This window comes from Lactuca saligna, chromosome 9 (assembly GCF_052625555.1).
Source record: "Lactuca saligna cultivar CGN05327 chromosome 9, ASM5262555v1, whole genome shotgun sequence".
Classification (NCBI taxonomy): domain Eukaryota; kingdom Viridiplantae; phylum Streptophyta; class Magnoliopsida; order Asterales; family Asteraceae; genus Lactuca; species Lactuca saligna.
This window is the reverse complement of record NC_136425.1, coordinates 4337045-4345745: the sequence shown is the minus strand read 5'-3', so window position 1 is coordinate 4345745 and position 8701 is coordinate 4337045. Positions and strand designations below refer to the sequence as shown.

Here is an 8701-nt window from a genome sequence, read left to right as displayed (position 1 = left end):
AGTCGCGACCTGGTCGTGTGTTAAGTGGCCGACTCGGTGAGTCAGTGTAATGGACTCGGCGAGTAGGCGCTGAGTGGAGAAAACCCTAATTCTCGGGGTTGAGCCTTATATAAAGATCACTATGTTTTCCTCCCAGCCTCTTTATCACCCCTTGAGCCCCAGAAAACCCTAAATCACGGAGAAGCACCATTGTTGAGTGGATTGGAGCTTGGAGAAGTAATGGTTGAAGGAATTTTGGGAAGATTGAAGGCTTGGAGCAAGGGGATTTGCTTAGATTCGAATTTCATTGCAGTTGGGGCATCACTTAGAGGTAATATCTCGTTATTGACCTGTTGTTATGTTGTTTCTTCATTTTGGGGTTTGTGAGAAATTGTCTATGGATGAAATGGGAAGTCTAGAGGTTAGATCTGAGGTTGCTACCTCAGATCTGGAAGGGAGAAGAATCAGAGAGCATGAAAGTCCCTGTGTTGGAGTGTTTAGTGAAGCTTACATGTCCCAAACCCTAGCCCCAATGTGCAAACGGCTTAGATCTCTTTGGATTCACGTAAAGTTTTCCACTTTACGTGATGGATGGGTTGTAGGAGGCTAGATCTATGTTTTGGATCAATTGCATGGCCTGGAGTGCTTCTGAATGGATTCAGAACGGTGGTACTCGGCGAGTCACATGGGTCGACTCGATGAGTTGCTTGAAGATGGCCTGGAACTCGACGAGTTGGAAGAACAACTCGGCGAGTAGGTTGAAGATAGCCTTGGACTCGACGAGTCTTGTCGAAGAGTCCCAAATATTCTCTGGTTGAGCCGAGAATCGGTGAGTCGAGGGATGACTCGGTGAGTCGAGTGCGAGTGGACTCAGAGTTGTTGGACTCGGCGAGTCTCGGGGTGACTCGGCGAGTTAGGTCGCAGATTGAATAAAGTTCTGATTATGGGAACTCGACGAGTCACAGGGTTGACTCGGCGAGTAGGGTCAGTCAGGGGTTGACTTAGACTGAGGACTTTGATTTCGACCAAGGGTTGGCCGTTGACTTTTAGGGTTTGGTCAGCGATGTGGCCTTTGGGCCAAGAGAGAGGTAAAATAGTCTTTTAACCATAAGAGGGTGTTATGAGAGGATTTATTCTAGTCTCGAGAGTTATATTCATGAGTGTATTTGCCTTACGTGTTAGGCGGTGGCGAGTTCGAGATTCAAGTGTGGGGATATGTGCTTCCTGCTTGCCAGGTGAGTCTTCTCACTATACTTTACCTTGAGTAGGTAACCAGAGTTATGTGATTAGAGTATTTGTATGCTATATGTACGTGATGTGTTGTACTGCATTATTTCTATGTGATTTATGTTGTGCATGTTTATAGAGTTGGAACCGGAAGGTTCCCAGAGTTAGAACCTGAGGGTTCACAGAGTTTGGGTGCACGGACCCACAGAGTTATAGCCTCGAGTGGCTAATATGTGTTATGTGTGGTATTTTGGGGAACTCACTAAGCTTCGTGCTTACAGTGTTTTGTTTGATGTTTTTCAGGTTTCTTTCAGTATCACGGGACGGCACCGGCTTGATTGTACACATTAGAGAAAGAGTCATATTTTGGAGGATCCTGGTTTTCTATGCAAGTGAAAATGGAGTTATGTTTTGTAAATCGACTATGAATAAGATTTTAAACAAGTGTTTCTAAGAGTAAAATGATTATTTTAAATGAAAATTTTGTCTTGAAATTTACGGTGTTACACATTGATTGTTAAGGATCTTATTTGAAAATGATTATTTTGAAGTACTCTAATGTTATTTTTTTCATTTACAAAGTATAATTGTTAGCATATAATGAACTTGAAATAAAAAATATATATAAAAATACGTAAAAAGAATATATACCAAAATACTTTAAAAAATAAATATAAATACATAAAAACACATTTATATATTTAAAATACATAAAAATATGAAAAGAAAACTATATAAAACACCTAAAAATACATAAATATCTCAAAAAATTATACCAAAATACATAAAAATATGTAAAAATACTAAAAAAATCATATAAAGTAAAAATACTTAAAAAAATACTCTATACATTATAAACAAATTTTGAAGAAATCTCCAGAAAAATCTCATTATTTTGAGAAAATTAATAATTTGGTCTTATAACCTTTGAACATATCAAAATTGACTAAAGTAATAAAATATTTGAGGTTTTCTAATAACTAAAGATTTCTTAAATTTCCACCTTCAAAATTAGCGATTAAGTCGAATAACGATACTTTTTTCCTTAATTTCTTAATTTCCACCTTCAAAATTTCAGATTTTTTGTTCTTTTATGGTTTTTGTCGTTGTTCTTTTATGGTTTCAGATTTGGATGGTTGTTCTTTTGTTCATGCATTTAATCATTCTTGTTTTTGTTTTAAACCAATTGATTTCTCTCTCAAGTTGTCATTATTGTTTCTACTTTCTGTTGTATCTCATTTTATATATATATATATATATATATATATATATATATATATATATATATATATATATATATATATATAAAGATTAAATGTAAATCATAAGTAGTGTATAATTGTATGACCAAATATATATATATATATATATATATATATATATATATATATATATATATATATATAATTAAGATTAAATGTGAATCATAAGTATTGTATAATTGTATGATCAAAATTTAACTATCAGATTAAAAATAATGAAAAAATATGATCTTAAGGTACATGTTTGTAACATGAACTAGCATGCATTGTATAATACAATTTATTGCAAATAAGACATTTTATAAAGAGAGATAAATAAAAAGTATCTATATTTTAGGCAACTAAGTAAAATTAATTAATAAAAATTAAATAACATCTTATATGTTATTCAACATATTTAAATTAAACTAGGTGTTAAACCCCGCTCCGTGGGGTTCGGTTAAGACCATAACTTTAGTTTTTTGTTTATCGGTTATGCATGACAGACATAAAAAGTCACATAATAGCAATGTAATTTTCTTTTTAATTTAGAAAAAAAGCAACCAAATTCCTAATATCATATGTACAATTCTTATGGAAATATCATGCCAGTAATCAACAACATAAACTGCAATGTTTCACATATGCAAAAGTATCAATTCACCAGCAAAAACTTACAAAAAAAAATAAAAAAAAAAGCCAAACACATCGCTATAAAATTACAAAAGACAAGGCGTTAAAAAAATAAACAAGGGGTATTTATGTCAATCTTTATCACTGATGTAGGAGTATCTATGTCTTCAGTTCTCACCCAATAGCATAAATGTAAGAATATGTTGTAAAAAACTTAATAAACAAAATTATATTTTATAGAAAAACATGCATCTGTTACTGAATTTGCTAAAAAACGAACCTGAATTTCACCAGATTGACAATTTTTAGAGCCATCTAAACCATCTGCAGTAGTACATGAACATAATTAGATTTAACCTTTTTATTATTTTCATCTGAAAAGATAATCAATAATTTAGTAACAAAAAGATAGATCTTTACCTAATAGAGGCCAGTCAACAGCGGAGCTCATTAAAAACACTAAACATTTACCAGTTCATATTCAACCACTGATATATTGTTGTTTTCTTTGACAACGAAAGTTGCAGGGTCAATTACGTCAATTTAACCCCATTTGTCATTTACCAATTCATATTCAACCACTGATAGATTGTTGTCTTCTTTCACAACGAAAGTTGCATGGTCAATTACGTCAATTTGACCCCATTTGTCAACCGCTTGTTTCATTGACCCTTTAAACATATCAATCTTTGCATTACAGATTATCACAATTCTTCCAGGTTTCATCTTCATCAACTCAACTGCACCACATTGTTCAATGATGTTAAATATATGTAAAATGAGCCTTAAGCCCTTATTTTTTATAATTACAATCATTATAAAAATATTTTTCTATATCAGAGAAAACTATACAAAAACTTAAAGTACTTTCATCACAGTATTGATTTGGCGTTGAACTAATATTTGTTTTTATTGTTTTATGTGCAGTGAAACGAAGGGTGCCAGATTTCTTGTCTAAAACGGTTCTGGAGGACAATACCTTGATGGAAAGAATGTTGCATGTGGTTCATGTAAACAACTGCAGACCCTTATTTCATTCCGCTTCGCAGTTTCATAAAGTTTTTTAAAAAAATTGATTCTGACATTGTTTTTTTTTTCACACCACTTTTTTTTCAATTTTAACACATGTCACCACTATGTGTCATGTTATGTCAATATCATATCATCAAAAATAACACATAATCATATCATGTCAGTTGTCAACTAGTCACTATTGAATCAAATTGAAAAAATAGTATCAAAATCAGATTTTATAAAAACCTAGTGTCTTAATTGTAAGAAAAATATCATGGTTTTCAAATCTTTTTTTTTTTACTTAATGTTTTTTGTGACTTAATTGGGTTAATTATGGTTATTGTCGTTGTTCACATTTCATCATCCTCGTTCCTCCTTAGTCCTTCCAAACTCATAATATTTTTAATTAATCCGATTTGAACTTTAGATGACTAAATGGTGATGTTTTTATTACTTAGATGGTCATCAAAGTCAACTATTATCAATTTCTTAATTTAGCCATGATAATGTGATTGAAGACATACATATTTGTGATGTAATTTTGGATCGATTTCCTATACAAAATTTAAGCTTAAAATCTTTAGATTTCTAGATTTCTAGACTGAGGTTAAATTCTTGGTTCAATGACGCTAATTTATGCTCAAGTATATAATGTGTTTGAATACATATATTGTGATCTTATTCTTAATCGATATATTTCATCCATCGAACTTGATAAAATTGAAACTTATTCATTTATATTTGAAAATATTGTCAAATGCTTAATGCATGCATTCTAATTGAAGCCCACAGACGTCATGTGATTGGAATTAACAATTATATATAGTATTAATTCTCAATTGTATTAGGAATAGTAACCTTTCAAATTTTTGGCACGGTAGTTTGAATTGTTGGTAACTTTAAACCCTGATCAATGGCTGGTCAATACTGTCCAGGACATGTGTTATGTAACTCTACCATTTTTATTAATTTCATTTACAAAACACATAATTCTTGTGAATATGTGGTTTCATGATTAGCATTTAATTGGGCCGTGTTCCTAACATCGATCCATTAGAAACAATCAAACAAGTAGCAATTTTACTATCTATTTGTCAAGATCAAATATAAAGATTCCCACTTTCGGAGGTTGCTCTAAACTTGGATGCCATTCAAAATGGTCCCCGAATTATAATAATATTATATTATACACTAATAAACATTATAATTAGCGTGTTGGTAGGGTCAAACAAGTTAACTAAGTCTTGCTTCGCTCATCTTCCGTATGTTAGAAGAGTACATCTTTTTTGTTAGAAAAAGTCTCCTAATCACTCCATATATACTAAAAATCTCCATTTGCCCAACAGAATGCCATGGACAGACTGGTCAAACCAGATGTGGAGGAGTTGAACCTAGTGTTCATCAGAGGCCAGAAATGTTCTACTACCTTTACGTTAACCAATCTCATGCACACCATGTCAGTTGCTGTGTTTCTCGACACCACAAACCCCACTCGATTCTCCTTCCACCACGCTTTAGTCGTCCTTCCACCTCTAGCCACCGTTTCTTTCACTCTTTTCCTATCTCAATCCTCTAATCAGCCGCCAATTGCCGCCCCTAATCCAGACACCATTCTCGTTCGTTCATCAATCGTGCTCGCCGGAAATACCAATCAGGAAAATCTCCATCTCTTATTCTCCAAATCCGGGCGGCATATCTTCAAAGACGCCACAATTCCGATCAATTTTGTTGGCCATGACGTTATTGATTTCCTCCTCTCGTCTCCCGCTGCTAAAATTGTTAACCCTTCGTTTATTCTATCACGAGCCATTTCATTTTGCAACAATCATGAGCTCAATTCTTTATTGAGATCAGCTGCTAAAACCGGGAACTTACTATTCTTTTCATCTTTGATAACCGCCGGTGCTGACGTGAACCACCGAGACGTGAACCGGGAGTCGGTGATGTCGTTAGCCATCCGATCCGGAAACGTGGACATGGTTCGGGTCATGGTTGAATCCAATTTCGTGATTGACCATTCGGTTGACCGTTTTTTACATGATGCAGCGTGTGTAGATGGGGTGGGAACAATGGAAGTTTTATGTATGAATTATCTAGATATCGATATAAACTCAGTTGATTCCCGAGGCCAAACGGCTCTACATATAGCCGCAAATCATGGGTACATTGAAGTCCTTGAGTTTTTAGTTACATTAGGGAGTGATTCCGACGTTGTGGATAACAAAGGGTGGACCCCGCTTCACTGTGCTTCGAGTGAAGGCCATGTGGCGGCGGTTGAGTTCTTACTAAACTCATCGATTTTTGTGAAGTACGCGGTGACTAAAGAGGGGAAGACCGCAATCGCTCTTGCGTACGAGAATGATCACCTGGATTTATACGATATGTTGTATTTGAGAGATGTTTTGCATAAAGCTGCCACCGTAAACGATGTTAGTGGATTAAAGAAATGTTTGGCAGAAGGTGCGGTGGTGAATGGAAAGGATCAGAATGGGTGGACCGCTTTACATAGAGCGGCTTTTAAGGGTCGGGTTGAAAGTGTGAAACTTTTACTGAGTTATGGTGCGCGGGTTGATGTGGAGGATAATGACGGGTGCACTCCTTTACATCGGGCGGTTGATGCGGGTCATGGTCAGGTGGCTATGCTACTAGTGGCTCAAGGTGCAAGAGCTAGTACCAAGTCTCTTATTGATCATATGTCTTCGAAGAATTATCATTCCCTTGTCGATCCTCTTTGTTAATTGGCTTAAGATTCTAGTAAATGGTGTGAGGCTTTCGTTAGTTATATGATCTAGAATCAACGTGTATAGCATGAATAATTGACAAACACAATTTTAATGTTGTAAATTAAATGGTGAACATGATTTGTACTGATTTCGATTATTATTAAATCGTATTTATATTTTACAGATGAAGATGTGGAGGTGCACATGGGCCAAACCAGACTAGTTTAGGCCCATTTTGATCAAAGTCTTATTTATAATGTAAAGAGTAGTTTTAGTGAAGGTTGTCAAGATCGGGATACTACTTAGGATCGTTTTTGGGTTTGCAAGATCGGAATCGTAAGATCGAAATCGAGATCCTAAGATCCCACAAAATAGAATATAATCTTAATTTATATTATTTAATCATGAAAAACATTTCAAACATTTAATTTTTCATTCAAATTTCAACAGTTATAAAACTTTAAAATACTAGTCATAAGTCACAATAAAAAATGATAAATTGTAGATTGGTAAAGGGTAAAATACATAAAGTGGTAAAAAAATTCATTTGCAAAACAAAAAAAATAAAAAAAATCAAAGGATAGTAGGATCGGATCGGATCTCGATCTTACGATCCTACCTACGATCTTACAATCCTACCTGCGATCCTACCCAAAATACGATCCTTTTACGATCCGGATCGTTTTTCATACCTAAGATCATAGGATCGTACGATCCTACGATTAGGATCGCGATTTTGACAACCACGATTTTAGTATTTAATAAATTATTGAAATCCTCTGTGTATCGTTTTGCCAAAATTGAATCTTAAGTCCCTAAATATATGAACCCTAAAGCTACCCATTCCCCCTTGTCTGATGCATCGTACAATTACTCTCCATCTTTTTGTTTATGATTAACTAGAAAAATCTAAAAACATTAGGTGGGGGAATTAGTCATAACATCATTTTGGTGTCACCCACATTACCAATCATGTTATAACACCAAGTATGGAAGTGGTCACCATGTTACATCGTGTTATAACATCAACTTTTTTCCACTTTATAATTTCTTTTTTTGAATTTCTTTTTTTTTAATTTGAACAAATATATTTTAAATATAACATAATAAATAAAACATACTGTTTAAAAATTATAAATAACATAGAATAAAAATAATTTTTAGAAATTAAAAATAACATAGAAATTAAATCATACATAACATCCAAATTAAAAAAAAAAAACGATATTCGTTAAAAAAAACATTTAAAAAAAAAAAAAAAAAAAAAAAAAACTAAATGCTATTTGTTATCGTTATCGTTACCATAGAATATATAATCCGTTAAATCCTCTCGAAGTTGTCTGTGTTTATTTGTGTTCTAAATGTCAACGATACGATGCAAATACTTTGTTGTTCCTGGTTGAAATTAAACGTGTCTAGGCTCCGTTGGGATATAGTGTGCAATATTTCGTCATTTATCTTCTACTACCATGTTATGCATTATGATACATACATATATGATATATCGTAGAGTTTCTAAATCCAATGGTCATGTTGCATGTTCAGCTATATGTCACTTCGCCTTCAGCACTCCAAAAACGCATTCCACATCCTTACGTGTTCCTTCTTATCTTCTCTTAAAAAAATGTGTCTCTTTCTTCAACTGAATATCAGAATGCATTCACGAATGTAGAATACTGAGGATATATTCAATCTATAAGGTAATATTCATATTTGTATTTGTTTTCATTCACCATTAAAGGAGCATCCATGACCTTTCCATTCAAAAGATCATCGAATATCGGCGACTGATCAAGAACGTCAGTGTCGTTGTTGGAACCTGCAACCCTAAAAAATGTATGTCAAATCCATAAATTTTGAGAAACAACAACTTCTAAAACCAAC

At 33.8% G+C, this 8701-nt stretch overlaps 1 pseudogene; it reads left to right on the top strand.

The window, feature by feature from the left end:
• The first annotated feature begins 5418 nt into the window (after positions 1-5418).
• On the top strand, positions 5419-7002 carry LOC145014089 (protein VAPYRIN-LIKE pseudogene; annotated as a pseudogene).
• Positions 7003-8701: the final 1699 nt, after the last annotated feature.